General features: G+C 41.1%; 1 long non-coding RNA gene across 1 annotated transcript; it reads right to left on the bottom strand.

The window, feature by feature from the left end:
- Positions 1–582: 582 nt before the first annotated feature.
- LOC139038065 (uncharacterized) lies at positions 583–27,364 on the bottom strand. Its single transcript, XR_011490987.1, has 4 exons — positions 27,080–27,364; positions 24,981–25,069; positions 6,599–6,682; positions 583–1,851 (listed from the first exon to the last, which is right to left on the bottom strand). It is a non-coding gene; the product is annotated as an uncharacterized lncRNA (long non-coding RNA).
- Between the last annotated feature and the right edge of the window lie 21 nt (positions 27,365–27,385).

Below are 27,385 nucleotides of genomic sequence, written 5' to 3'. Positions count from 1 at the left end.
GAGGCAGAATGGAGGCTGCTCTTCCCTTTACAATTCCTTCTCAAACCTGAAAGAAGAGCCTTCTCTGGCTCTGTGAGCAGAGCCTCATGTACCTGTGTGTGGGCTGGCGTGGGCTCTGAGTTCGCTAGGTGTGCCCAGTGGTCAGAGCCAAGGCCCAAGGAAGGCATGCAATTTCCAGTTCCTCGAGTCTAAGGCCCACCTCTCCAAGCCTTCCTTCCTGTTCCAGAAGCAACCCAGATTGTTGTCAGTGGCAGTGTCTCCTGCATGTGGGGAAAACCTACCCCACCCACAAGAGTGAGGTCTTGCTCACCGGCCCTGGTGGCATAATGACTCAGGTTGTATTGGCTAACAGCAGTGCTTTCAACTTTCAGTGACACTTTGTGTGGGAGAGAGCCAGTCCAGTCAGTCCTGTTGAATTGCTACCTTCAGTGCCTTTCTCCCAGCAAGAGGTGGAGATCAGCCCTTAATACATACCCCAGTCTTCCATGCTACCTAGCTCAGACACATTCCTTAATACCACATAGAATGGAGTTCAGGAAAAAAAAAAAAGGAAAGAGGGTGCAGTGCAGAGAGTAAAGGGAATGTGTGTCAGGAAGTATTCAAGTAAGGTTGACAAGGAAGGCGTATCTAGATGGGAGATATCTACGCTGGTTCCTCAAGGATTAGAAGGACTCAGGAAGAGAAAACAGTATTTTCCCAGATGTGCAAAAGACTCACGGTTTTCAAAAAAGTGAAGGAGAGCTGAACACTGCAGGAGAGAGAGAGGGAGAATGGCAGAGAAGTAGGCAGGCGTCACCTCATACAGACAGTTCATAGACATTTGAATTTTATTCTAAATGCAATGAGAGAAGCCACTGAGGAGTTCTACACAGGTCATATGCTTCATCAAATTTATATATTTAAGAGACTAGTTTGGAGGGACTTCCCTGGTAGTTTACTAGCTAAGACTCTGAGCTCCCAATGCAGGAACCTTGTGTTTGATCCCTAATCAGTGAGCAAGATATCACATCAGTTCAGTTCAGTTCAGTCGCTCACTTGTGTCCAACTCTTTGCGACCCCATGGACTGCAGCATGCCAGGCTCCTCTGTCCATCACCAACTCCTGAAGCATAATCAAACTCATGTCCGTTGAGTCAGTGATGCTATCCAACCATCTCATCCTCTGTCGTCCCCTTCTCCTCCCACCTCCAATCTTTCCCAGCATCAGGATCTTTCCAAATGAGTCAGTTCTTTACCTCAGGTGGCCAAAGAACTGGAGCTTCAGCTTCAGCATCAGTCCTTCCAATGAATATTCAGGACTGATTTCCTTTAGGATGGACTGGCTGGATCCCCTTGCTGTCCAAGGGTCTCTCAAGAGTCCTCCCAAACACCACAGTTCAAAAGCATCAATTCTTCAGCACTCAGCTTTCTTTATAGTTCAACTCTCACATCCATACATGACTACTGGAAAAACCATAGCTTTGACTAGATGGACCTTTGTTGGCAAAGTAGTGTCTCTGCTTTTTAATATGCTGTCTAGGTTGTTCATAACTTTTCTTCCAAGGAGCAAGCATCTTTTAATTTCATGGCTGTGGTCACCATCTGAAAGGATTTTGGAGCCCAAGAAAATAAAATGTGTTACAGTTTCCATTGTTTCCCCAACTATTTGCCAGGAAGTGATGGGACCAGATGCCATGATCTTAGTTTTCTGAATGTTGAGTTTTAAGCCAACTTTTCCAGTCTCCTCTTTCACTTTCATCAAGAGGCTCTTTAGTTCTTCTTCGCTTTCTGCCATAAGGATGGTGTCTCCCGGCAGTCTTGATTCCAGCTTGTGCTTCATCTAGTCCAGCGTTTCTCATGATGTATACCACAGCTTAAAAAACAAACAAACAAACAAAAAAAAAACCTGCATGACACAACTAAGACCCAGTGCAGCCAAATAAATAAGTAAATAAAAAATAAAAGACTAGTTTGGTTTCTGTATGGAGAACAGATTAGAGGAGGCAAGATGGTAAAGAAGGGAGTCTGGTTAAGAGGCTTTTGCAATGGTTCAAGTGAAAGATGATGGAGGCTCAGGTAGGGTGGTGAAATAGAGAGATAAAGACGAATGTGAGATGTATTTTGGAGGCTTACCTCCAAAGACAGGATTGAGCCTCAGGCAGTTTTATTGACATATATGTTGTAGGGGTGAGGGAAAGAGGCATCAGGAATGATTCCTAAGTCTCTGGCTTACATCATCAGATGGATAGTGGTATCATTTATTGAGATGGAGAAAACTAGGGGAGGAAAGGTTTGTGAGAGGTGGTGTACTGCGCTTAGGCACTCAGTTGTGTCCGACTTTTTGTGACCCCATGGACTGTAACCCATGAGGCTCCTCTGTCCATGGGGATTCTCCAAGCAAGAATACTGGAGTGGGTTGCATGCCCTCCTCCGGGGTATCTTCCCAACCCAGGGACTGAGCACAGGTCTCCCTCATTGCAGGCAGATCCTTCCTGGAATGAGCCACCTGGGAAGCCCTTGAGAAGCAGGAGAGGAATTAAAATCTCAGTTCTAAGGAGGACAATTTTGAGATCAGTATGGAGATATACTAGGAAGGATTTCAGAGCCTGGAGATTATTTGTGAAACATCAGCATGTTGGTGATATTCAAGCCATGAAATGGGATGAGTACATCTGAGGACAAGGTAGAGAAGAGACCCAGGATTAAGTCTTAGAAACTGCAATAATGAACAGTGCGGTAAAGGAAGAGAGGTGGCTTCCCTGGTGCCTCACATGGTAAGCTTAGCATCTGCCTGCAATGCAGGAGACCTGCGTTTGATCCCTTGGTTGGGAAAATCTCCTGGAGAAGGAAATGGCTACCCACTCCAGTATTCTTGCCTAGAGAATCCCATGGACAGAGGAAACTGGCAGGCTGCAGTCCATGGGGTCACAAAGAGTCAGACAAGACAGAGGAACTAAGCACCAAAAAAAAATACAAGTTAGCGAAAAAGACTATGGAGAAGCCACTAAGTGGGAAATCCTGGAGAATGAAGGCTCTGGAAGGAGAGTGTAAGAGTATCTGAAAATTAAGGAGAGCTCAGCTGTGAGACCCCAAAGGCAAGATCAGAAAAGTGACCATTGAGTTTTGCTACATGGAGGTGACGAATGAGTTTCACAAGGGTTGTTTGGGTGGAATAGAAGAGGTAGAAGTCAGACTGGGTTCAGGAGTGAATGGGACAGGAGGAAGTCGAGAGAGCAAATATGGAGAATTAATTCAAGGACTTGGTAAAGGGAAGCGGGGTAAGGAAGTAGTCATTAGAAAAAACACAGGTGCTGGAGAGTTTTGATTTTCTTAGATAGGAAGTGCTGGATGGTATTTACTGATAGGAATTAAGGAGTTAAGGGAAAAGTAAATGAGGACTCAAGAGACTAAGAATGACAACATGAACAAAGTTCTTATGAAGGGATAAAGTCAAGAGCAGTACGCATCACATGTTGGTGTACATGGGCCTGTTACACCCCTCACCCCACCCCGGGAAGCTTGTTAAATGGCAGACTGATTCACCAGGGCAAGGGGGAGGCTGAGATTTTGCATTTCTAACAGTTTCCCAGGTGACTTTGATGCTGCTGGCCCAAAGACCATCTTGAGTAGCAAGGGTGGAGCAGAAAGGGATATGCTTTTAAATGAGAAAGTGGAGAAGAGAGAAGAGGGCATAAAAGCTATCTCCAAGGGGGGAAACGTAAGCCCTAAAGAAATGTAGATAGATTTGGGTGCAGAGTTGAGGACCCTTTTGAGATTTTTAAGTATGAACCTAATGTGATACCAGTCTACATTTAGTAACTTGGCTGCCCACAAGGAGATGGGGATGGTTGGATTTCTCTATAGTTGGGGTTTTGTCAATTGAATATGAGAGTGGAGCGGGGCTTAGAGAGGAAGGTCATTTCAAAGCTGACTGTAATGATGATTATGGAATCTAAACTGGATAAGAATGGAGGCGGACTTATTGTTCTTACCAAATGTATGTCAGTTGTGATGGCAACATTGATTTCTGTGAAGAGACATGTCAAGATCATTTTGGAAAAAAAATACTGGCTCATTATACAAGTACTTGCTATTGTCTTAAAAGACAGATTCTTATTGAGAAATGAGAGGTAGAGCGGCTATGGGTTTCCATTGATTCCTGTGTATTAGTTAAGAATGTGTTTAGCTATAAGAACAGATTACTCAACAAATAGTGGCCTAAGTATCAGTAGCATCTACCATAACAAGAAAGCTTGACGTAGAACCATTGTTGTTCTTTTTAACTGCTCAGAAATGCCATTTGGATCTAATTTCTTTGTATCTTTTTGTCCTCATAGTTATTTCCTCCTCCTTACACGATGGCTGCTACTGCTCCAGACAGCCCTTCCACATTCATGTCAGGAAGAAAGAAGGAGACAATGATGTCAGCTGCAATTGTGCCTTTTTACTAGATATGCAAAAAGTTTGAACAGGAATATGGAATATACTGAGACCTGTTATTCTCTGGGCCTGCAGTAACCCTTAACTGGCTCATGTACCCAAGATAATTCAGTGGTTGTTTAGGGGGAAGATAAAGTAAAGGATGGCAATGTTCAATAAATGTTTGCCAACTTAAGAAAGATGGGAGAGTATGAATTACAGAGGCCCCAAAGATCTACCTACTGAAATATAACTTTGCCATCATTCCTTTTCAAATAACAGAGACTGCACATTCATTTGGATTAAAATTCAAAATGTTATATGTGCAATTTGTAAGTCCCACGCTTCACACAGGGATGGTTATATGCGTGTCACATTTGTAGTAATAGCTTGAATCTCAATGCTCCAGAGACCCTGCCTGCCTAACTGGCAAGGCACAATCCTTCCATGATCTCCTCCCACGATCCTCTCTCTCTCCTGGCAGTAGAGACTCTCCAACTGTCCTTCAGTTGTCGCTGAATGTCATTAGCCTTTCTCACGTATACAATGCCCACAGTCCTTTAATAAGTTCCAGAAAGGAAACAGACTTTGAAAGCTCTAGGAGCAGAAACTTCCGTATTGCAGCATAGACAATAAATCCCAAAGATAGTGCACATGCATCAATCATACCTAAAGCACAGATTCAGAAGCCAGACTGCCTGGGTTCAAGTCTCTGCTCTGCCAATTGTTAGATATGTGATCTTTGCCAGTTTACTTAATCTTTATGTACCTCAGTTTCCCCATCTGTAAATTGGAAATAATATGCATATCTTTCCTAGAGTGTTGTTTAAATGACTGAATGACTTAATACGTTTGAAAATCTTAGAGCAGTGCCTGGCACTAATCGAATGCTATAGAAGTGTTTGCTATTGTTACTACTACTGCTGCTGCTAATACTACCTGCTACTAATAGTGCTACTAATACTAATACTGTCCTTATTTATATTTTTAATAACCAGCTAGCGCCTTGCACCTTGGACACTAGAGGCATTCAATAAATGTTGAAATGTGTGTTGAAGGAAGGAAGATGATGGCAGTTAGATGGCAGGTGATAAAGACTTGTGGTATCTATTAAAAGTGGTATTAATTTTTAGCTCAAAAAACCAAAATGAGTAAGAAATTGTACATGAGTGTCTTACAGAGGATGTCTCCTTGCCCTCTAACTTAGATGTCAAGTCATCTGTATTAAAAAAAAATGAAATCCTGTGTTGCCACTTCCTGGATTACTAACACCTTCTAGAATGGTGTCTTTCATGCCTCCAACCTCATAACTTTTTGGAAGCTTGTATGGGCTGCTACTGTGGGGAGAGGAGGCCCCCTGCTCATGAGATCCCAACTCAGCCAGTGAGAGGTCACTGTCAGTTGTTTTATATATTGTGGTTTCCTTGCCTCAGAAAGTTTGTTTTTTTTTTTTAAAGTCACCATACTGGATGAGTGAAGAAAAGAGAACATGCCATTGCCTTTTAGGATTTCTAGTTCAGCCGACCCAACCCGAGCACATTATGCCATTTCCTGGTAGGTCTGAGTCGAGCTCTGTATGAATTGCCCTCTGAGTCAAAAACCAAGCAAACGACATGCTTGTCTAAAGACCTTTCTTCTTGCCCTCACCTCACTTTTATTCTTTGCTGTCCTTTTGTGCACCAGTTGTGCTATGCATTTTATTCTTATGTTTTTCTGACTGCTGGGGTTGCTTCCAGAAGGATACTCTAAGACAGCAGAGAAATTAATGCATCCAGGGACTTCAAGCAGAAAAATCCATCTGACCTGGTGACAGTTGGTAAGCATTAGAGAAAACCTCATTTACTTGAGAACCATAAGTTTGGCAATTTCATTTCTGCTTATTTCGCTGCCCTACCCAAAGCTCCAGGTTCAATCAGAGAGAGGAGAAAAAAGCAACTTCACTCAATTTGGTCATAGAGAGGGCTTTGAAGCCCACAGCAAGGCTGTTCAGAGGAAAGGAACTATAAGAAAAATATCTCATTGTTGTTGGTCCAAATCCGACTTCCGGATGCCCTACTGCATTTTAATGAAAACTTGAAGCCAGGTCCCAGATTTCTTTTTCAGCTGATGGATGGGGAGTTCTGCTGCAGAAGAAAGCACACATTCTTTCTGCCTTTTCTCCTTCCAGCTGCTTTATTGGGTGCTTTATCTCAACCACTTACCATTGTTTTATGATGAAGGCTGCATTCCAGCTCATCTCCAAGTGGTTTATGTTGTTCCACAGGGGCAGGGCCCAGGAAGAATGTCTTTTTCAAGAGAGGAAAAGTGGAATTTGTCAGTGATGCAAACCAGACAGGAGGGAAGGAAGGAGAGACTGGCTATTCACAAAAGGATTCAAAGACACAAAAAGTGAACCTGACAGATTCAGTCAGCAACTGAGGTCATCTGCCCGCAATTCAGTGATCTGGTCTCTAATCACAGAGCTGACCGGATCCGGGGCCTGTGTGGAGCTGGGCACTTTTCTGTGCTGTGAAAGTCGGGACAAACACTGAGGGTTTCATTAGGCAGGGTGAGGAAGCCTCTCTCACAGGAAGACCTTTGACCTGGTCTTCTTCTTCGTACGGTTAGTCTTCCACCTGCCCCAGATTTAACTCTTCCACACAGGCCTGCGAAATGGTTCTAGCCTTCTTAAATTCAATTTAAGAACTCAAATTAGAACTAAAACAATTCTATGTGTATGCGAATGTCCATTTTAGCTTTGCACTTCTGTGATGCCATTATCTCTCTGGGGGTGATGACACCTTCCAGACCAGTGTTTTCTAAAACGGACTTTTAAAAGAAAAAAAAAAAAATCACAACAAAGATATCACAACAACTAATTTTAATATTTTGCAGTACCTCTGAGGCTATATCTAATTTTGAAGGAAAAAAATCTAAGAAGTAATGTAGATTTGTTTATTTTTGATGTATGGTTTAAACCTAAGAATCAGGGACTTGGCTGGTGATCCAGTGGCTAAGACTTCTCACTCCCAGGGCAGTGGGCCCGGGTTCAATCCCTAGTTCTGGAACTAGATCCCACATGCCATAACTAAGACCTGACACAGTCAAATAAATAAAATAAAATAAATTATTAAGCAAACCCTTAGAGTCAAGTAATTATTGATTGTATAACTGTATAGGTATTAGGTAAATAGGCCTTCTCAAGTGAAACTAGAGGTAAAGAATCCATCTGCCAATGCAGCAGACGTAGGTTCCATCCCTGGGTTGGGGAGATCCCCTGGAGAAGGAAACTGCAACCTACTCCAGTATTCTTGCCTGGGAAATCCCATGGACAGCAGAGCCTGGCAGGCTACAGTTCATGGGGATCGCAAAAAAGTCCAACATGACTGAGAGAGTGAACACAGTTAATTATTATGGTATGCCAAAGAGTTTCAATACTTTTTGTTCATAAGATGTTAAAAATTTAGCTAGGGAAATAAAACAATCTCAAATAGCAATTAGTGAGAAGACAACGTGATAATTAACTGTATTTTATATAGGCAAAATAAAGTGTCAAAGAGTCAAGTATAGAGAACAGAGTTGGGTAGAATGAGGTGTTAATTGCATAGGATGGATTAAAAGGCAAAACCAGTTACAAAGGGACCACTCTGGTGCCTCTTGCTAGGGAACTGAAAACAAAGCAGCATTATAAAAGTCCCGAGGACTTCCCTAGTGGTCCAGGGGTTAGTACTGTGTGATCCGAATGCAGGGGGCCTGGATTCTATCCCTGGTCAGGGAACTAGATCCTGCATGCCACAACTAAGAGTTTGCATGCTGCAACTAAAGATCCCACATGCCTCAATTAAGACCTGGCACAGCCAAATTAAAAAAAAAAAAATCATTCTTGTTCCTGGTTGTATTGCATTGCTCTGCAAGGTAGTTTATGATTCCTGATATCAGATCTATTAGCTAACTTAATGTCTGGAAGAAAAGGAACATACCAATACTTCTGTAACATGTTCAGCAGAATTTGAGTGTTCCTGGGAAGGTTTACCCGGGGAAAAGAGTGTGAGTTTAAGTTTTACAAGATAGCTTTTATCCCACTGTCTAAACTCACTTTTTTCTCTTAAAAATGTTTCCTAGCTATTCCCAAAATGTCTCACAATGTTCATGAGGACTAGTGCCAGGAGGCTTTTAAAAAGAGTAGATTTTGTTACATGAGTTCACTTAGCATCAACCATGTTATCACTTTAAGTGGTGTAAAGCTGGGCCCTTCATCTCACACGCTCAAAGCCCCAGGTGTGTCAACATTTCCTTTTGAGTAATAAAGCTGCTTCTTCAGCTGCTTTGCGCTCTATTCATTGGGGAAGCTGAAAAACAGAAAGCAAGATGAGTAACACAGCCTGTTATGAGTGGCAGCCCATTAGAAGAGTTCTCATTAGTTACTGCTACCAACAAGACCAACAAAGGCTTTTATTTTACACTAGTCTTTTCTTAGACTCTGTCTCATCTCATGCCCTTTTGGCACCTTTTCCATCAGGGGCTTCATTGTAAGCTTTGGTGTTTCATGGAAGACATTTTTCCATAGACCTGGGGGCATGGACGATTCAAGTGCATTACATTTATTGGGCAGTTTATCTCTATTATTATTAAACATCAGCTCCACCTGCCTCAGCTCCATCAGGCATGAGATCCCGAAGGTTGGGGACCCCTGTTATAAATAACTCAATACAGGAACTGCTGTAAAAGTAATACTCAATCTTACATTTCCAATTTGTGAAATGGGTGGGAACAAAATTGCTTGGATGTTGTTTTTCATATGAAACTGGTTAAGCACAAGCAGATGATTTATGGGGTACCATTTGCTATAGATCATACTAGGAGAAACACTGCATTAGGGCCATCAAGGGAATGGGCTATGTTGCCCAAAAGAGAATCAGATGGAGACCTGATGCTCTGTGGATGGATGAAAGAAGCCTGACCCTGTAGGGTGGTTGGTTTTCCTGAACCTGGACAGAGGCATGAAGCAGCCTCAGTGCAATATTCTAAAGGTGGTAGAACCTCAGATCGGAGTGACTCTGTGACTATGAAACTAGGAACCAAGCAGATAAAACATGAGGGTCCCAACAAAAGTCCCCTTGGCTGAGTTTGGTGAGGGTGTGAAGGATTGTTTGATGTGCTGTCAGCAGTACTAGTGGTTTTTTATGTCTTTAAAGGCCTGTGAAATAAGGAAAAAACTCCATTGCAATTGGGTTATCCTCCATTTTCCTGGAGCCCAGGGTTCCTGTAAGATCCAAGAGTGGTAATGAAGCGCTGATAACCAAACTTCTCATTAGCCTTGGTGAAGGAGTGTAGGAAGCAGATTTAATTTTATTCAGAAAAATTAAGAAATATAAATGCTATTGCATTCCAGATGCCATGGGGATAATTAAGTTCTGTTACAAGTCTTCAACAGAGGAGCACTGAAAAAAAGACCTATTTCTGTTGGCATATGGATTTCTCTAATCTTGTTTGAGAACTGGCTTCACAGAAGAAGCAAATTTAACAAACAAAAGTGCAAGCCAATTAGGAATTTACTAAATCCACACTCCTATTTGGTAAAAATGAAAAAAGAAAACCTTGAATAAACTTGGGTATAATGGAATTCATCATTATTTCCAAGCAAAAGTGACAAGTAACACTGAGTGCTCTGGAATTTCAGTAACTAAATATGGGGCATCTTTTTTTTTAAATTGGAGAATAATTGCTTTACAATGCTGTGTTGGTTTCTGCCACACAACAATATGAATCAGCCATAAGTACACATATGTCTCCTTCCTCTTGAACCTCCCTCACACACCTCACCCAATCCCACCCCTCTAGGTTGTCACAGAGCACCAGGCTGAGCTTCCTATGTCATATAGCAAATTCAACATTGGGCATTTCAAAGAACTTTAGTGGTCCTGAGAAATCTTGTCAATGTCCCACTTACAACATATCAAGTATATTAAAATGAACTGCTATCCACATTTAATTAAATGCATATAGAAATGTAAAGGTTGGCTTGCAGTCACAGGTTCTGTATTGCATTTAACAACAACTAAAAAAAAAAAAACCTTAGTTTTAATTTTGTGATTTTCTTTTTAATATCTGGAACCAATTCATTTTCCCCCATATTTTTTTGAGATGCCAAAAATATTTATTTGACAAATATTTGATAAATTTCCGTGGACATTTTGAAGGCCCCAGGAGATCAAACCTATGGTGTGAATTAAAGGACCTGCACAGATGGAGAGCTAGTGGTCACATGTATGCTTTCTGTGACAACTGATGTGTCCTCATAAAAACAGTTCCTCATAAAAACAGCAGTTTAAAGGGGAGATGTCTTTAAGTCAGTGTTAGGTTTTATCACTTCGCATGACACAGCAACCCTTTCCTTATCAGGTGAACTACAAATGTCTTTCATTTCAGTGGAAGGAATGTGAACAATTTTGTGCCTAAAGTGTCTATAAAGAGGTTTAAAAAAAAGTTTTTATAATGATACAAATAAACTGAACTAGTGGATGCTTTTTTTTTATGACTTCCAAATGCAAAGGCATCACAATTTGATCAGGTATATTTTTATAAGAATATGAAATTTCTCCTTTTTAATGAACAGCTTTGGGGTAGCTTAAAACAATGAAATAATGGCAAGAATCCTGGACACAGGTAGAGAAAAAGTGAATTTGGTTTTACTTTTCTCACTAAGGAACTGTGTGACCTTCACTGCATCTTGTGGCCCATGGAGGCATCAGTTATCTCCCTTGTGTAGTGAATGATCTGGAGTGAATAGGTATTTTCTAAACTTTGGTCATTTACAAAGCACTTTCATGATTTTTTGCCATATTCATGCGATATCAGGCCAATAATTTTGTAATATATTCATTTGTATAAACTCCATTCTTTAAACCTGTACTTGAGGAGATGTCTGCTTCTGTCAAATGAAATAACAAGGAACAGGTTTACCCTCCCACAAGAACAACTAAATACACAAACAAAAGGCCGAAAGCAAGAATTGTCAAGGCATTGGACATCAGGCACTGAATGCAGTGATGCATGAGAGAGAGAAAGCAAATACAGTGAACTCTACCATTGTCCCATCTTACTGTCTAAAGAGAGCTTCTAGATCTTTCTAAGCAGTAAGCTGGGGCAGTTGTAGGTTTCACCACATTTGTTTCCCGTACAGGGGAGGGGAATCTCAGCAGAGCCTCAGTTTCCCCAGGGTTGAGGAAACAGAATGGGAGTTGGGGAAGTCCATGGGACTGGAAAGTAAACAGCTGCACAGAGAAAAAACTCGTGCTAGAGAAGGTTTCCCTCCAGGATTCAACTGAGTTCTGATCAGCGCAGTGAGGAAGCTATGAAAGGCTGGGCAAAGAACCATCTGAAAGTATCAGAGATAACAATCAGCAGCGATCATAAAGGGCAGAAAATAGGGCCGATTCTCGTAGATCTTATATTCATGGAGCATTAGGTATACAGAAGGGTGTTGTCTCAACAGTGAGGAATGTGAGCTCTGGACCAAACTCTGCTCTAGTTTCACCTAACGAAGCTTAAAAGGAAAACTTGAGAGGGTCAGTCTGTTTTCAAGTAACCTGTCATCCTAGAACAAAATTCATTAGTATTTATTTAAAAAGAAATTATAGACACATATACCCCTATGTTCATTGCAGCACTAGTACAATAGCCAGAAAATGAAGCAACCTAAATGTCCTTTGATAAATGGATAAAGAAGATGTGGTACATGCATATGATGGAATATTACTCAACCATAAAAAAGAACAAAATTGGGTCATTTGTAGTGATGTAGATGAACCCAGAGTCTGACATATAGAGTGAAGTAAGTCAGAAAGAGAAAAATATTGTATAGTAACATATATATGGAAATGGTACAGATGAACTGGTTTGCAGGGCAGGAATGGAGATGCAGATGTAAAAAAACAGACTTGTGGACATGGTGGGGAAGGAGAGGGTGGGACAAACTGAGAGGGTAGCATTGACTTATATACACTACTACGTGTAAAACAGATAGTTAGTGGGAACATGCTGAGTAGAATAAGGAGCTCATCTTGATGTTCTGCATTGACCTAGAGGGGTAGATGGGGGTAGGTGGGATATATGTACACATACAGCTGATTCATGTTGTTGTACGGCAGAAACTAATACAACATTGTAGAGAAATTTTATTCCAATTAGAAATCAATAAAAAATAATAAAAAGAAAAAGAAATTAGATCCAGCACCAAATGAAGTACAATTCTAATTTATCATACCCAATCAAAAAACAAACAAAAAACCAAGAATGCAAAAAAGCAAAATGAAGAGAAAAAAAATCAATCAAACCACTCCAGAACTGACACAGATTTTGTACACAAGGACATTAAATCAGCTATTACAACCATATTCCATATGTTTAAAATGCTAGAGGAAAGATGAAAGATTTTAAGTAGAGAAGTGAAACATGAAAAGGATGCAAATTGAACTCCTAGAGATGAAAACTACAATGGCTGAGGTAAAAAATGTATTGCAAAGGATTAACAGCATATTGGACATTACAGAAGAAAAGACTAATGAACCTGAAGACAAAAAGACAAACCATCCTGAATGAAACATAGAAGGGAGAAAGCATTAAAGTACTGAACAGAGCTTCAGGGAGCTGTGGGAATACTTCAAGCCATCTAATAAGTGCAGAGTAATAGTCCCTGAAGGGCAGAGGAGGAGACAAAAAATATTTGAAGGGATAAAGGCTGACAATTTTCCAAATTTTGGGTAAACTATAAAGCTGCAAATGAAAGGAGCTCAAGGAATCAAAATGATAAGAAAAGAAATAGAACCACTTGAAGGCACATAATAATTAAAATGATCAAAACCAGTGATAAAGATACAATCTTAGAAACATCCAGGGAATAAAGACACATTACAGACAGAGGATCAAGGATAAGATGAGATCAAATTTGTCAAAGGAAAAATTCAAGTGAGAAGACAGAGAAGGAATATCCTTGAAGTGTTAAAAGAAAAATCATCTACCTAGAATTCTATACCAGACAAAATTATCTTTCACAAAATAAAAGCTTTTTGTTTGAGACATACAAAGTGGGAAGATTCATCACCAGTAGAATCACAGAAAATATCACAGGAAGTCTTTTAGACAGAAGGAAAATGATATTAGGTAGAAATATGGATCTACATAAAGGAATGAAGAGCACCAAAAATGGTAGCCATGTGGGTAAGTATGCAATGCTTTGTCTTACTATCTATTTATTTTAAATGAATAATTGACTAAACAAAACTAACATAATATGGCATTCTTAATACAAGCAGAGGTACGACATATGATAACAATAGCATAAAGCCTGGGAGGGGGGAAAATTGCTTTTCTTAAGCTTCTTATACATAAAATGGCATTATATCAATTCAAGGTAGATTTTGATAAGTGAAAGATGTATATTACTATGAACCCCAAAGAAACCTTCAACAAATGAAACAAAGGAATATATTTAAATAAATGAAGAGAAGATAAAATGGAATCATACAAATTAATCTGAGAGAAGGAAGAAAAGAAAAAAATAGGAAAAGGGGGCAAATAATAAGCAAATAGCAAGTCTATAGATTTTAAACCTAATCATATCAATAATCAACTTAAATAAAAATAAACATTCCAATTAAAAGGTAGGGATGATTGGACTGGATAAAGCAAACAAGACCCAAGTATACGCTATCTGTAAGAAAACCACTTTAAACATAAAGACACAAACAGATTAAAAGTAAAAGGGTATAAAATGATATGCCATATTCATATTAATTAAAATAAAGCAGGGCTGGCTATATTAATATTAGATAAACTATATTACTAGGGATTTTAAAACATTCCATTTCATAATGATAAGAGTCAGTTCAACAAGAGAATATATCAACTCTAAATATTTTTACACCTAATAATAAAGCTTCAAAATACATGAAGCCTAAACTGATATAAACTACAAGGAGAAATGAACAAATCCACAATTAAGCTTGCAGATTTCACCACCTTTCTCTCAATAACTGGTAGATCAAGTAGACAGAAGATCAACCAGAAAAGTTGAACACCAGCCCCAACCCATTTGACCTGACTGATGTTCACAGAACATTTCACCCATCTACAGCGGAGCACAATTTCTCCCTCAAGGGCACACAGAATATTTGCCAACAGAGATCATATTCTGGGTGTAACACAAATCTCAATAAATGAAAAAGGATTCAGGTCATATACAGTGCATTTTCTGACCACAAAGAAATTAAGATAGAAACCAAAACCAAGTACTGATACCAGACAATACTGGTGCTGTCTGGGTATCAAGAGTCTTTGGAAAAGAAGAAACATGCTTCTTTATTATCCATGGATCAGAGAAAAATTCAAAAGGGAAATTACAAAGTATTGTGAACTGAATGAAAATGAACATAACAGAATTTGTACAATTCCACTAAAGCAATACTTAGAGAGAAAATCTATAGAACTTACCCCCCTATATTAGTACAGAAAAAGGATCTCAAACCAATGACTTCAACATCTATTCTAAGAAACTAGAAAAGGAAGAGCGAATTAAACCCAAAATACACAGAACAAAGGACTGGGCATTTTTTCCCAGCACGATCTCGCTGTGTGACCTGGGCCAGCACTGTTCTCTCTGGTCTTGCCTGGTTTAATTGCTTGACAGATGAGGGCTGTAAGCAATATCGGTGTTCACCAAACTCAGGGCTTGCCACATAGGAATCACAAGCAAGCCTGTTAGAAACATTAATTTCCAAGCCCTGACCCAGATTTTGTTGTTTAGTTGCTAAGTTGTGTCCAACTCTTTGCAACCCCATGGACTGTAGCCTGCCAGGCTCCTCTGTCCATGGGATTTCTCAGGTAAGAGTACTGGAGTGGGTTGCCATTTTCTTCTCAAGGGGTCTTCCCCACCCAGATATCGAGTCTGTGTCTCCTGAATTGGCAGGCAGATTCTTTATCCAGATCTGGGGAATCAAAATTTCTAGGTAAGGCATGAAAGCCTGTGCTTTTTAAACAAAGAAGTGATAGGAATATCTGGAGTGGTAGGACCTGTGTCCTTCTTCTTGGTGGCATTCTGTTCAATGCCTTGGCTTCTGAGGGGATGTCAGCAGCCCTCAACAGGAGGCTCTCAGCTTCAGGGAGATCCCTGCACGTAACTCAAGTAGCTGAGTCATCACGGGGAACTAAGGGCCTTCACAACGAAAATATTAGCAATGACCGGGATGGACTCACACTAGAGCTCTTCCACTCATCGTTAACGTTGCAGAAGCTTCAGATACCTCAGTACTCGGTAGGTGCAGAAGGCTGATTATGGCCAAGGTTGGCTCCTCAGCTCTTCTGGCTTAGGGTATAATTTGTTTCATTTTCATTTCATTTGTGCCTATTTATTTCTGTAATTTATTTCTTTAATCATAAATGCCTTTCTATATCTCTTTGAACAATCTCAGCAAATCTATGCTGACATCTTTTCAGATGATTCTAGTTATGAGTTTCACTTGGCCTGAACTATTCTTCCAAGTCCTCTTGGCTGTCCTTCGAGAAATTAGTTTTTCTTCCCGTGCTTTGGACTTTGGATGTGCAGGCTGATTTTGAGTATCCCCTCCAAATTTCTCCCTTCCCAATAGTTCAGAAGTTGATTCCACCTAGCCTGGTCCTATTCCCAAACCAGAACCAAATTTTACAGTTGAGTATAGGATGTCTTCCTTGGTGGCTCAGACTGTAAAGCATCTGCCTACAATGCGGGAGACCCGGGTTCAATCCCTGGGTCAGGAAGATCTCCTGGTGGAGGAAATGGCAACCTACTCCAGTATTCTTGCCTGGAAAGTCCCATGGACAGAGGAGTCTGGTAGGCTACAGTCCATGGGGTTGCAAAGAGTCGGACACGACTGAGCGACTTGACTTTACTTCACTAGAGGAGGTACTGCCCCTAGAGGCACTGAGGGATGGATGTGGCTGATCCATTTACAGAATGGATAGTTGGCTCAGCTTCTGAGAGTAACACATGGTCTTTGCCCTTCATCTCCCCAGGCTTACAGCTTCATCTGAAGCCAGAGTCCCAGGAGAGTGAAAGCCCTGTCTGCCTCTGGCATCAAACAGGAAGCCTGGCTCTGCTCCAAGTCTCATTCACACTTAGAACTCCTTGTCCTCCAGGGACCAAGTTCCCAGTCACGGGTGCCTACTTCCAAAGCCTAGACAACACACAGTTTGTGTTTTCCCTTTGTGTCTGGTCCACAAGATCTTATCCTGTATTAGAACCTGGTTGAGTCTTCCTCGTTTCCCCCTTTCTCTCTCTCTTCCCTCCTTCCTTCCTTCTTTCTCTCTTTTTCTGTCTCTTTCTTCCTGCCTTTTAAATATTTCACCTGTCACTGCTATGTGTTCTGAGTAGAAAGGTGAACTCACTGCCTCTTGATCACTATAAAAGTCTTAATTAATTCATTTGAAAATGGTAAAGAAATGACATTTTTCCCCAAGTCTCTGGAGTAAGATCCACATACTGTATCAAGATTGACTCTTATTTACTCCTCCACTTGACACAGCCCGAGCATTTAAATCTTCTATTAATGCCTGTACTATGTTATACAAGTTGGTACTTATTGATTTGTTAGAAATGTTACGTGTGTGCATATCCTGTTCTCCAAGATAATCTGCTAACTGTTTAACAGCAGAGACCATGATTTATCATTAAAGTATTCCCCAAATGGCACACTTTGGATAGCCACACACAGAAAACCTCAATAAATACCAATTACCCAGACTGATTTACCCCACCCATCTCAAATTTCCTTACTTCCTCTGTCCAGTGCATCATGATACTAACAAAAACACTTATGTATACAAACATGTTGAAATACAAAAGTGGACAGCTATATTCCATATACAAATGTGTACACATTCAATATTTTGAAGTTTTTTTCTTTTCTTGCTCTGTGCTTTGAGAGTTAGTGCCTCCTAAACTTTCAACTTGGAAACAGTGCATAGTTGTCTACTATCCGTTTCCCAGTGTGACAGAGAAAAATTCCCAGTGAGACGGACAAAGAAAAGGGCCTCTAGCCCTGCCCATCAAGAAGTTAGCTACCTGTGACCAGAAGGTGAGTACATTCTTTCTCTGAGCAGGTGTTAACTCAACCCAGCTAGTTAAGAACCTGCAGGGCCTCTACTTTGGGGAGATAAAAGGGCAGCCTGCGTGGGGTCCCTTCTCCTCCCCAACAGAGCCATTTGTTACTGGGGATACACCCCCTCCAGGAATCTTTCAATGCTCTTCAAACTGTGGGCCTGCACAATGTACCTGACCTTGTTCAAAGGCAGGGGCTGCCCTGCCCCAGGCAAAGAGTGAAGAAATACAGAAAATCACATGTCTTTCCAGTCTCTTTCACTCTTGTATTGAAAGGCTCCGGCATCTGTCGACCAAAACACTTATTAGTTCTCCATTTTTTTCCTTTCCACTCTGTAATGTACACCATCAGCTGTTAACGATTCAGCAAGAGGCATTACTTTGATAAGATGCAGCCAGTGGGGGAAAAATGCAAAACTATGTATTCTCTACACTTTAGCTCATTCATTTACCTCTGAGAAGAATGCTCTTTATGCTCCTTCATTGAATTAGGAATGGACTTTGTGTGAAACATGTTTTATCCTGTAGAAAGGCTCTTTGGAGAGTGGCATTTACTCAAAGGGAACAAATGCCTGCAGGGTGTTCTTACAGAGGCGGGGGTGGCTAGTGACAAGGTGTGACATCTGCAGAAGAAATATAGTCAACTACTCGAGCCACCCAGTACTTTCCAACAGACACAGGGCTCACTCACAAAACAACAGGAGACATGTGGCTTATGTTCGAAAGGCTGTTGACTCAGAACTCTACTCAACTGATGGTCATAGCATTTAAACTATAAAATAGAGAAAGGGCTGCGAAATCTGTGTGAGGTCACTGCTGCCACTACACATTCCTTCGCACATGGCCAATTCCTGGCTTAGAGCAGCAGACTGTAAATCCATGATAAGACATGTGTGCTCACGTATCTGCATAAGAAAAAGAGAGATACTTAACAAAAATGTAATTGGCTAAGTAATTGGAAGGTCATCCTTAAGCTCCAGGTTTTCTTTCAAGTTTTAGCTTGGCCTTTTCAAGACAAAGTAGAAAGTTGGTACATTCCTAAACCCCTGTAAAACAGACTTAAAACTGAGTGGCATGTTTTAAAGACACATATGGGTTAAGGGTGGGACACCAGGAAATGTTGTTTTTCAATTAAGTACTTAAAGGTGAAATATATTACTCTGTGTGAGAGTAGTCATAGAAAAGAATACTGCAGAAAATATTTGGCAGAAGGTTTAGATTAAAAAAGGGACAGACCTGAAATGCAGGGTGCAAGTGCTTCTTGACTTGGGAAAAACCAGGGGCTTGGAAGAGTTCAGTGACGCCCACCACCTGATCTCCTAGAATGGAGAGTGTTACAGGTTGAATTGTACCCCTGTTGAAGTCTTGATCCCTGAAGTCCCAGAATGTAACTTCATTTGGAAACAGGGTCTTTGTAATCAGTTACAATAAGGCCATACTGAATTAGGGTGGACCTTAGTCCAATGACTGGGCTCCTGTCCTCTAAGAAGGAAAAAGTATTCAGAAGACACACAGGAAGAAGGCCTTGAGATGATGGAGGCAGAGATGAGAGTGATACATCTACAAGTCAAGGAATGGAAAGGATTGCTTGAGGCATCAGAAGCCAGAAGGACACCTTGATCTTGGACTTCTACCCTTGAGAACTGTGAGAGAATACATCTGTTATTTTAAGACACTCAATCTGTGGTACTTTGTTATGGAAGTCCTGGAAAACCTACACAGGGTTAACAAGAGGAGATATTGTCCGATTTTTGGTTGTTCCCACTGGGAGGGTAAATTCAGTCCCTGCTGTTACGTCTTAGCTGGAAGCAAAGATCTACTAATGATTTTTTGATGAGTTTTTTAATGTCTTGTTATGGATACCTTCTGCATGGATGCATTATGTGAAGAAGACTGGTGTTTGATCCCTCAAGCATACCTTCTGAGACTTCCCAGTTTTCTCTGTTAACACTCTCATATTTCACATTTATATGTTAGATAACTTGATCAATGACTTTGTCCCTCAGTAGACTGAAAGCTCAGTGAGACATGGCATCAGCTATCTTTTTGTTTTGCTCATCACTGTCTTTTCAGCTTCTGGTATGTACCTTTTGTTGAACAGATGTGTGGTAAAATAATGAGTTTGCTCTATCTGCAAATTGTATTGCTATTCTTTTAACACAGGATTCCAGGGAAGTTTAACACTTCCTAATTTAGTTATTCTATGTACTTTCACAGTGTCTGTCCTAGGACACCTCTACATTTGTCCAATCTACCAGTCATGGAGAATGTTGGCAAAGGGGCACTTTTGTGTTAGATTTGTGCCTTCCCCGCAAAGAGAAAGGAATGGCTGCTGGGATCCCAAGAGCCTGTGATCCCAAGGGTCTCCCAAGGTTGGAGAGACAGACCCTACACAGACTGCACCGAGAAGAGACATGTTTCTCGAGAACCATGAAATCTTTTGGGAGAATTCTCTTTTCTTGTTAGAGGTAAACTCTCATTGGGAAAAGGGGGAAGAAGATAGCTATATAACATGAAGCGTAGATATGGACTGTTCACTGGGGACTCTTCAAAAGACCACCAGAAACACTTGCAGATGAAGCAAAGGTCCATTTATTAACTCTACTGCAATGTGGAGAACATCTGATGCAAAGTCTTAGTGCAGACTCAAAATCAGAAAATTAGGAAAGGACATGGGAGATTGAATGTACAAATGCACAATGACCGGATCATATATAACAATAGAACTCTGACCTACAGCCTCTGCAACTAACAGCTCAGGAAGCCAAACCAGACCTTCTTAGCAATTGGCCTACAATGGTCAAGCCTGGTCAATGACTGATAGCCTCCCTACTTCTGCCCTTTCTGCCAAACCCAGGATTAACCAGAGAAAGCCAAATATGATCCTCAAACCAATCAGACAGGATTCCCTGCTTCTGGTCTCCCGAGTACTCCAGCCACTCCATGACAGCAACGCATACCAGAAGTTGTCTTCTTTTTTTTTTTTTTAATTATAAAGTTTTACGACTCTTCTGCTGGTGTTCAGTCGCTGCCAAATGCAAATGATGGTGGCTGAAATCTCTTGCTCTAGTAAACTCTGAATAAACAGCCTCTGTTCTCATTTGACTTCCTTTCACTTATTTCCATAGGTATTTAGGATGTTTTTAGAGACTGAGCTGGGATTTGTAGGCAAGTCTTGAAAAGCAGGGACTGGTTGGAATGGGCAGAGACTATGACATAACATTTTTGGTAGGCACAGGTAGGAGAGAGTCTGGAAGTACTCACATGATGAGAAGTTAGCCTTAAAATGTGAACAGTTTAATAGGCTCACAGTTTTACTTTCCAGAGGACTTCCCTGGTGGTCCAGAGCTTGAGCCTCCCTGCTTCCAATTCATGGGGCACAGGTTCAATCCCTCGTCAGGAAACTAAGATTCCCCATGGTGCATGGTATGGCTTCTCTGGTAGCTCAGCTGGTAAAGAATCCACTTGCTATGCAGGAGACCCTGGTTCGATTCCTGGGTCGGGAAGAACCCCTGGAGAAGGGATAGGCTACCAACTCCAGTATTCTTGGGCTTGCCTGGTGGCTCTGCTGGTAAAGAATCTGTCTGCAATGCGGGAGACCTGGGTTCGACTTGTGGTTTGGAAAGATCCCCTGGAAAAGGGAACAGCTACCCACTCCAGCATCCTGGCCTGGAGAACTCCATGAACTGTATAGTCCAGGGGGTCACAATGAGTTGGACACAACTGAGCTTTCCAGAAGGAAATATCCCCTGGAACAAAGAGCTAATCTATTTTTGTTTGGCTCCAGTAATACTTAACATAGGGAGGGAAAAGTATGCTTGGTCTAAGACATGGTTAATTCAAGGACAGAGAATTACGTTGATTCCAATTCTCAGGGCTGGAGGGAAAAAAATTCATTGAAAAATTTATGAGGGAAAAAAATTTCATTTTTAAGTTCATCCTTGTATTTTTTGTTTTCCTTCCAACTTAGACAACAAGGTTGGTCACTTGACTAATACCCTCACTAGCATAAACGACTTCCTTAGCTACTGTCCTTTTGTCCTAACCCACAAGGTGCTAAACCTGGATTAATACGACACTGTGGGATATAATTGTTTTTTATCTTTGTTTGTTTGTTTTTCATCTTTTGTTCCAACAACTATCTGTTGGTGGTGGTTAGGAGGAACAGTGAACTCAGGGGGTGCTGAAGCCAAGTGAGGTCTCAGAAGGAGCAAGCACACATCTGCCATGTGCACAAGTGGAGAGAGCAGAGTTTAAACTTAATACTTAAGTCTCAGAAATGCATATCTCTGTTGAGCTTTGAGCCTGCATATCCAACAACCTCCTGGGTAACGTTATCTGAATATTCTACAACCAATCTGCATGTGTCCAAAATTGAAATTGTAATTGCTCTCCTTCACCAAACGTTTGCTAATCGATCCATCAGATTGGCCTTGTGATCCTTGTTGGCACAGCATTCCAGGCAACCATTACCACCACTCAGGTTAACACGCAATTCAAGATAAATCCTCTTTGCGATCTGGCTATGCAAATTTGCCCTGATTGTGGAATTATAGACATCATTATGCGATGAGGAAAGATGAAAACATAACCTCTTAAAATTTTATCTCATTTTTTCTTGGCCCTGAGCACAGAAGTAAGATCACAAGCAAAAATTCAACCAGTCCTGAATTATCTCAGGTACAGTCACAGACACTGGGGAAAATAAAGATGATGAAACTTTTAGACCTTTTTGGATTTATTCTTTACATTATCCCATTCAGCTTACATCTATCTGCCCATCTCTCACGACTTCCTCTCCTTAATCTCTAACAGTTTCATTGTCAGGTGGTAATTAGGTAATTCTTACTTATGAGAAGGATTACCATGTCAATTCTATGAGGTTTCCGTGTTTATGAAAAAGTGCTCCCTGACAGAAACAGGTATAAAACTGATTGATGTGTTAAAGCAACTGAGGGGTCTTTCCTGGCAGCCAAGATTACCGTTTCCTGGTAGAAAAACTGGTAGAGAAAATTGAGTTCTTTTAATAAATTCCATAATTGCTTAGCTGTAAATGATTTTTTAAAAGTCACTTGACTGAGCAAACTGGTTAGAGTAGAAATATTTTAATGATATTTCAAGAGCTTAATGTCAACCATCAGTGTCCAATAAGTGAAAATTACTTTTAGTGATACATCTGGAAATAGGATGGTTTTTTGAGCCCAAATCTCTCAAGCTTTGCATAAAATCTGGATTTTCATTTCTACTATGTGCCTGTTATATAAACTTCTGATATTTGTTACAGAGGAAAAAAAGATAAAGCAGACATTACTTGGAATAGTGAAAAATGAGTAGAATGTTAAGACATGGTAAATTTATTGTTTGCTCATTGAGAGAAAGAAAGTGAATAATTCATTTAAGGGAAACATTGTTACTTAAAGAAAGGACAATATTTTAATAAGTAGAAGGAGGAAGGGAATATATTTTGAAATAGGAGCTGCATCACTGGAATGAAAAATGTAATGTGACAAAGTAGCTACTTTGAAGAAGAAAACACTCATCTGAATGGAAAATTTTGTTACAGTCCTGTAAAATTTCAACTTTATCTTCATTCTTATCTGTTCATTCACTTAACTAGTATTTATTGAGAGTCTACTCTGTACTGGCATTGTGTGAGACATTGGTGATATTTTGGTAAATAAGACAGTCACAATTTCTTCTTTCACTAAGTGTTTAGTGGAATTCTCATTAATGATTAATTCATGCACTCACTATACTGGGTTTTGAGCAAACTCCGGGAGATGGTGAAAGACAGGGAAGCCCAGTGTGCTGCAGTCAGCCCAGTGGGGCTGAAAAGAATCGGACATGACTTAGCGACTGAACAACAACAACATTATATTAGGTAAAACGAGGTTTAACTCTGTGTGACGGGAAACTTGAATTAACAATGGTTTAAACAACTGTCTCATCTAAATATAGATCATCCAGACCTCAAATTATTTTGGGCCCATCATCATAAAAATCTCAAGTTTTTTATCTTGCTGCTCTGCCATTCCTAACTAGTATATACATTAAGCTTTTAAGTCTTTTTCTTTCACTTACATAGTGCATTGGGATATAGAACATTGTTTGTATCAACAGTCTGTCCATTTTCATTATCGAATCGTATTCCATTCTATGGATGTACTACATTTTATTTAGCTTTTTCCCAGTTGAGGGACTTTGGAGTTGTTTCAAGATTTTAGTGATTAAATTGATATAAATATTTATTTAGAGGATTTTGTATGAATATAGGCTATCATTTTGCTTGGTAAATATCTAGTGGAGAATTGGGCCATATGGAGAAGTGTATATTGAATCTTACAATATCTATGAAACTGAGAGTTGCAGTCCCACTATGCATTCCCGTCAGCAATATACAAGAATTCTGGTTGCTCTGCATCCTCATCAGAATTTGACATCATCAGATTTTTCCAACCATTATATTAAGTGTATGATAGTATCTCATTGTGGTTTTAATTAGCATTTCACTAATGATTAGTGGAACTGAGATAGATTAGTATCGTCTGCTACAAGTCCTGTGTCAGATATATGATTTGCAAATGTTTTATCCCAGTCTATATCTTTTCATTCTGTCAACAGTTTTGTTTGCAGAGCAAATGTTTTTAGTTTTGATAAAGCCCAATTTATTTATTCTTTTATAGCTTGTGGTTTGGATCTTAAAATTGAACATTTATATGTTAAAAGCCAAATTTATAAGAAGAACAAAAGAATAAATTCTCCTAACAACAACAGATTATCTACAAATAGTATATTAGCTATTTCTCCAAAATATGACATCAAACAAGAAGAAATTAGATAATTTTTGTTGGGAGAACTAGATTACAGTTATAAAAGATGAGACAAGGATCTAATAATTTTAATTTTTAAAACACAGAAGTAAAGACTTTTAGATTCTGCACAATTGTAGTATGTAAATAAATGAAATGAAATGCTTCGTGGGGGCTTTGAATACCCATTCACTTATTTATCCATTCATTTCTTTAAGAATGTTTACTGAGCACCTAGACCGAGCCAGGCCCTGTGTTCTGGATGTCAGTACATAGATGAGTATGATGGGAGATAGAGCTCTGGACAAACAAATCAACAGGTTAGAGCACAATGTGGTAAGAACTATAGTTGGCATTTGTTCAAAGTAAACCATGCTTCTTTTTGCACAGGTCGCAGTTTCATCACACTTATCTCAGTTTGCAATTATTTATTTGTGTGACAGGTCTTAATGTTTGTCTCTCTCATAGTCTGTTCCAGCAGTATAAATACAATATGTTTTCTTCATAGTGTCTAGAACATAATAGGAGCTGGATAATCAATCGTTGAATAAAAAAAGTGTTTGCTATTGAAGCATAGAGAGGAAGAGTTGCTAAATCTGCTCTGGGATCTCATTTAAAAAGGTGACATTTGAAGCGAGTCTTGAAGCAGAGGTAGGAACTTACTGGTGCCGTGGGGTTGGGGCTGGAGAGGAAGAGAAGGGCATTGCAGCACTATAGAGTCTTAGCCATGGGGACTCGAAGTCACAAAACATCTGTGGGAAGGACAAAAAAGTCGAAGTAAGGTAGAATCATCCTACGTAGGGAAGTGTGGGGCAGCATGAAGCCAAAATGGAAGGCAGGGATTGGGACAGGAATGAAAGGCTTTGTCAACCAAGGTTTGAACTTCATAGCAATGGAGTTGGGGAGGGTGATGGATGTTAAGCTTTTAAGTGGCATGATCAGTAGAGCGGTTAAGACTATGGCTGAAGCCCGGATAAGAGATGATAGGTGTGGCAGTGGAAGTTGAGATGCTGTGGAAAGACAGACTTGAATGCTATTCCAGGAGACCAAATTTATGGGACTTGGTGATTGAAAAGATGTGAAGGGTGAAGTAGAAGGATAACTTAATATTTCAGCTCTTCTGATGCCTGGAGAGTATTGTATGTAGGGAATTAACAAATTATATTTTTTTCCTGATTAATAAGTATTATATTTTTTTGGAAAATTCAGGAAAGTATAAAGAAGAAAAAAATTCATCTGTTGTCATAGTCCACAGAGATGAATCACTTCCAATATTTTGAGTGCCTACTGTTCTAAAATAGATCCTAAGGATGCTATGCCCACAAAGAACTTAAGTCTCAATAACAGCATTAATATACTGAACTTAATTTGAACCCAAACGTTAAGTTTTGACTATACTGCGAGCTGAGTCAGTTAAAAAAAAAGAGAGAAAAATGAAATGAATTAGGTACATGGATGGGAACTTCCTAAGACAGAATTTCTTCCCTGGAAACTAAATAAGGCCGCGATGACGACCCAGGACGCATTCTCATTAGTACCAGATTCCCACAGGTAACCTGCCTGGTCACTGAGGGACATTTCCAGGTTCCGTTTGATTAATTCATGTTCAGTTCATTCAATGTGCTGAGCCCTGCAGGAAGGCAGCACACCGCAATGATCACCTCCTGTGTCCAAATGTTCTAAAGCAGTGATAATTATTTTTGGCCACTTGAATCTAGAGCTTGTGTGAACCTGTGCACATCAACTATAAGTAAGAGAAAAACTTTCTGAGGTCCAGAACCTGTGAATCAAAAAATACATTATTTGAGACCCTTCCAAATAGGGAAAATGGGAGGGAAGTTCTAAAAAAAAAAAGAAAAAGAAAGGATATTTTTACATTGAGCAGGAGTAGATTACGAGGAGGAGCAGAGGCAGGAAGGTTCAGAGCAGGTCTGCCTGAAAAGAAGCTCAAAGAAGAGAAAGGCCAAGGAAGCGGGGGTGGGGTGGTGGGGTGCCGAGGTAGGGGGGGTCGGTTGAAAGATGGAGAAACAAATGTAGCCTCTGGGGCGGCCGTCCTAGCAAAGGCAGCCCACAGGTCAGGTACCTGGCGGAGGTGGGGCAGCAGGCGGCGAGCCGCCGGGTCGCAGCTGGAGTCCTTCCTTCAGAACTTCCCTGGACACCACCCGATCCCCTCCGCCCAAAAAATAACCAGTCCCCCCCCCCCCCCCCAGCCCTCGGCGGAGCTCAGGGGGGAGGAGGGGGAAGTGGGGCCGTGCTCAGCTTCCACTCTGAGGCTCCGGCTTGAAAAGTCCCCGAGAGTCAAACATGATTTACACCAGGAAGAAAAAAATCAATACCACCAGCGAGTGGGAGGGGAGGGGGGCCTGTACCTGACGGAAATGTTTGGCAGAGGAGGGGGAGCTTTCCCTACCAAAGCCCAGAACGCGACTCTCGCTTCCTCACGAGGATCGGCCATCGCCACCCCGGCTCTCCGCCCCTCCGTCTCCCGCCCCGAGGGGTTGCTCTTCCGTTGCAAACGTCAAGTGGTCTAGGTTTGCCCTGGGTTAGGAGCTCGACTAAGTTTTTCAGCTCGGGTTCTTAGGTGCATCGGGTTTCGCAAGACCCTGGGGGTGGCGGGGAGGAGGCTTTGGCTGGGGCCATTTTTACACGGCCGGGCTTTCCCTCATTCAGCTCCCGGCCAGGGTGAAGCGAGCGACGCAAGGGTTCCTTACTGGAAGGGGTCGGTGCAACCTGAACAAACATTGCTGGTTTTGAACGCTCACCGCGAACACGTTTCAAGAGCAGGTCTCACATCCTCCCGGTTCCGTCAGCGGAACTCGGCAGACTCGCCCAGCAGGCCTGAGCGCAGAGCCGGGAAACCCCACCTGCGCCCGGGAGCCCGCTCCGGTCGGCGGGAGTTTGCACACTGGGCGCTCAGGCGGACTCTCCCGGAGTTGGGTCGCGCGCTCCGAAGCAACGAGCGCGCCCCGCGGAGGGCTCGGTTACCCACCCCCGCCACCCGCGCGTTGATTGGTCCCCCGGCCCGCGAGGCCGGGCTGGCCCGCTGCGGCGGCGGGCGGCGGCTAGTG

This window comes from Odocoileus virginianus, chromosome 13 (assembly GCF_023699985.2).
Source record: "Odocoileus virginianus isolate 20LAN1187 ecotype Illinois chromosome 13, Ovbor_1.2, whole genome shotgun sequence".
In the NCBI taxonomy this organism is placed as follows: Eukaryota; Metazoa; Chordata; class Mammalia; order Artiodactyla; family Cervidae; genus Odocoileus; species Odocoileus virginianus.
The sequence above is the reverse complement of the archived record's forward strand: the minus strand, read 5'-3'. Positions and strand labels throughout refer to the sequence as shown.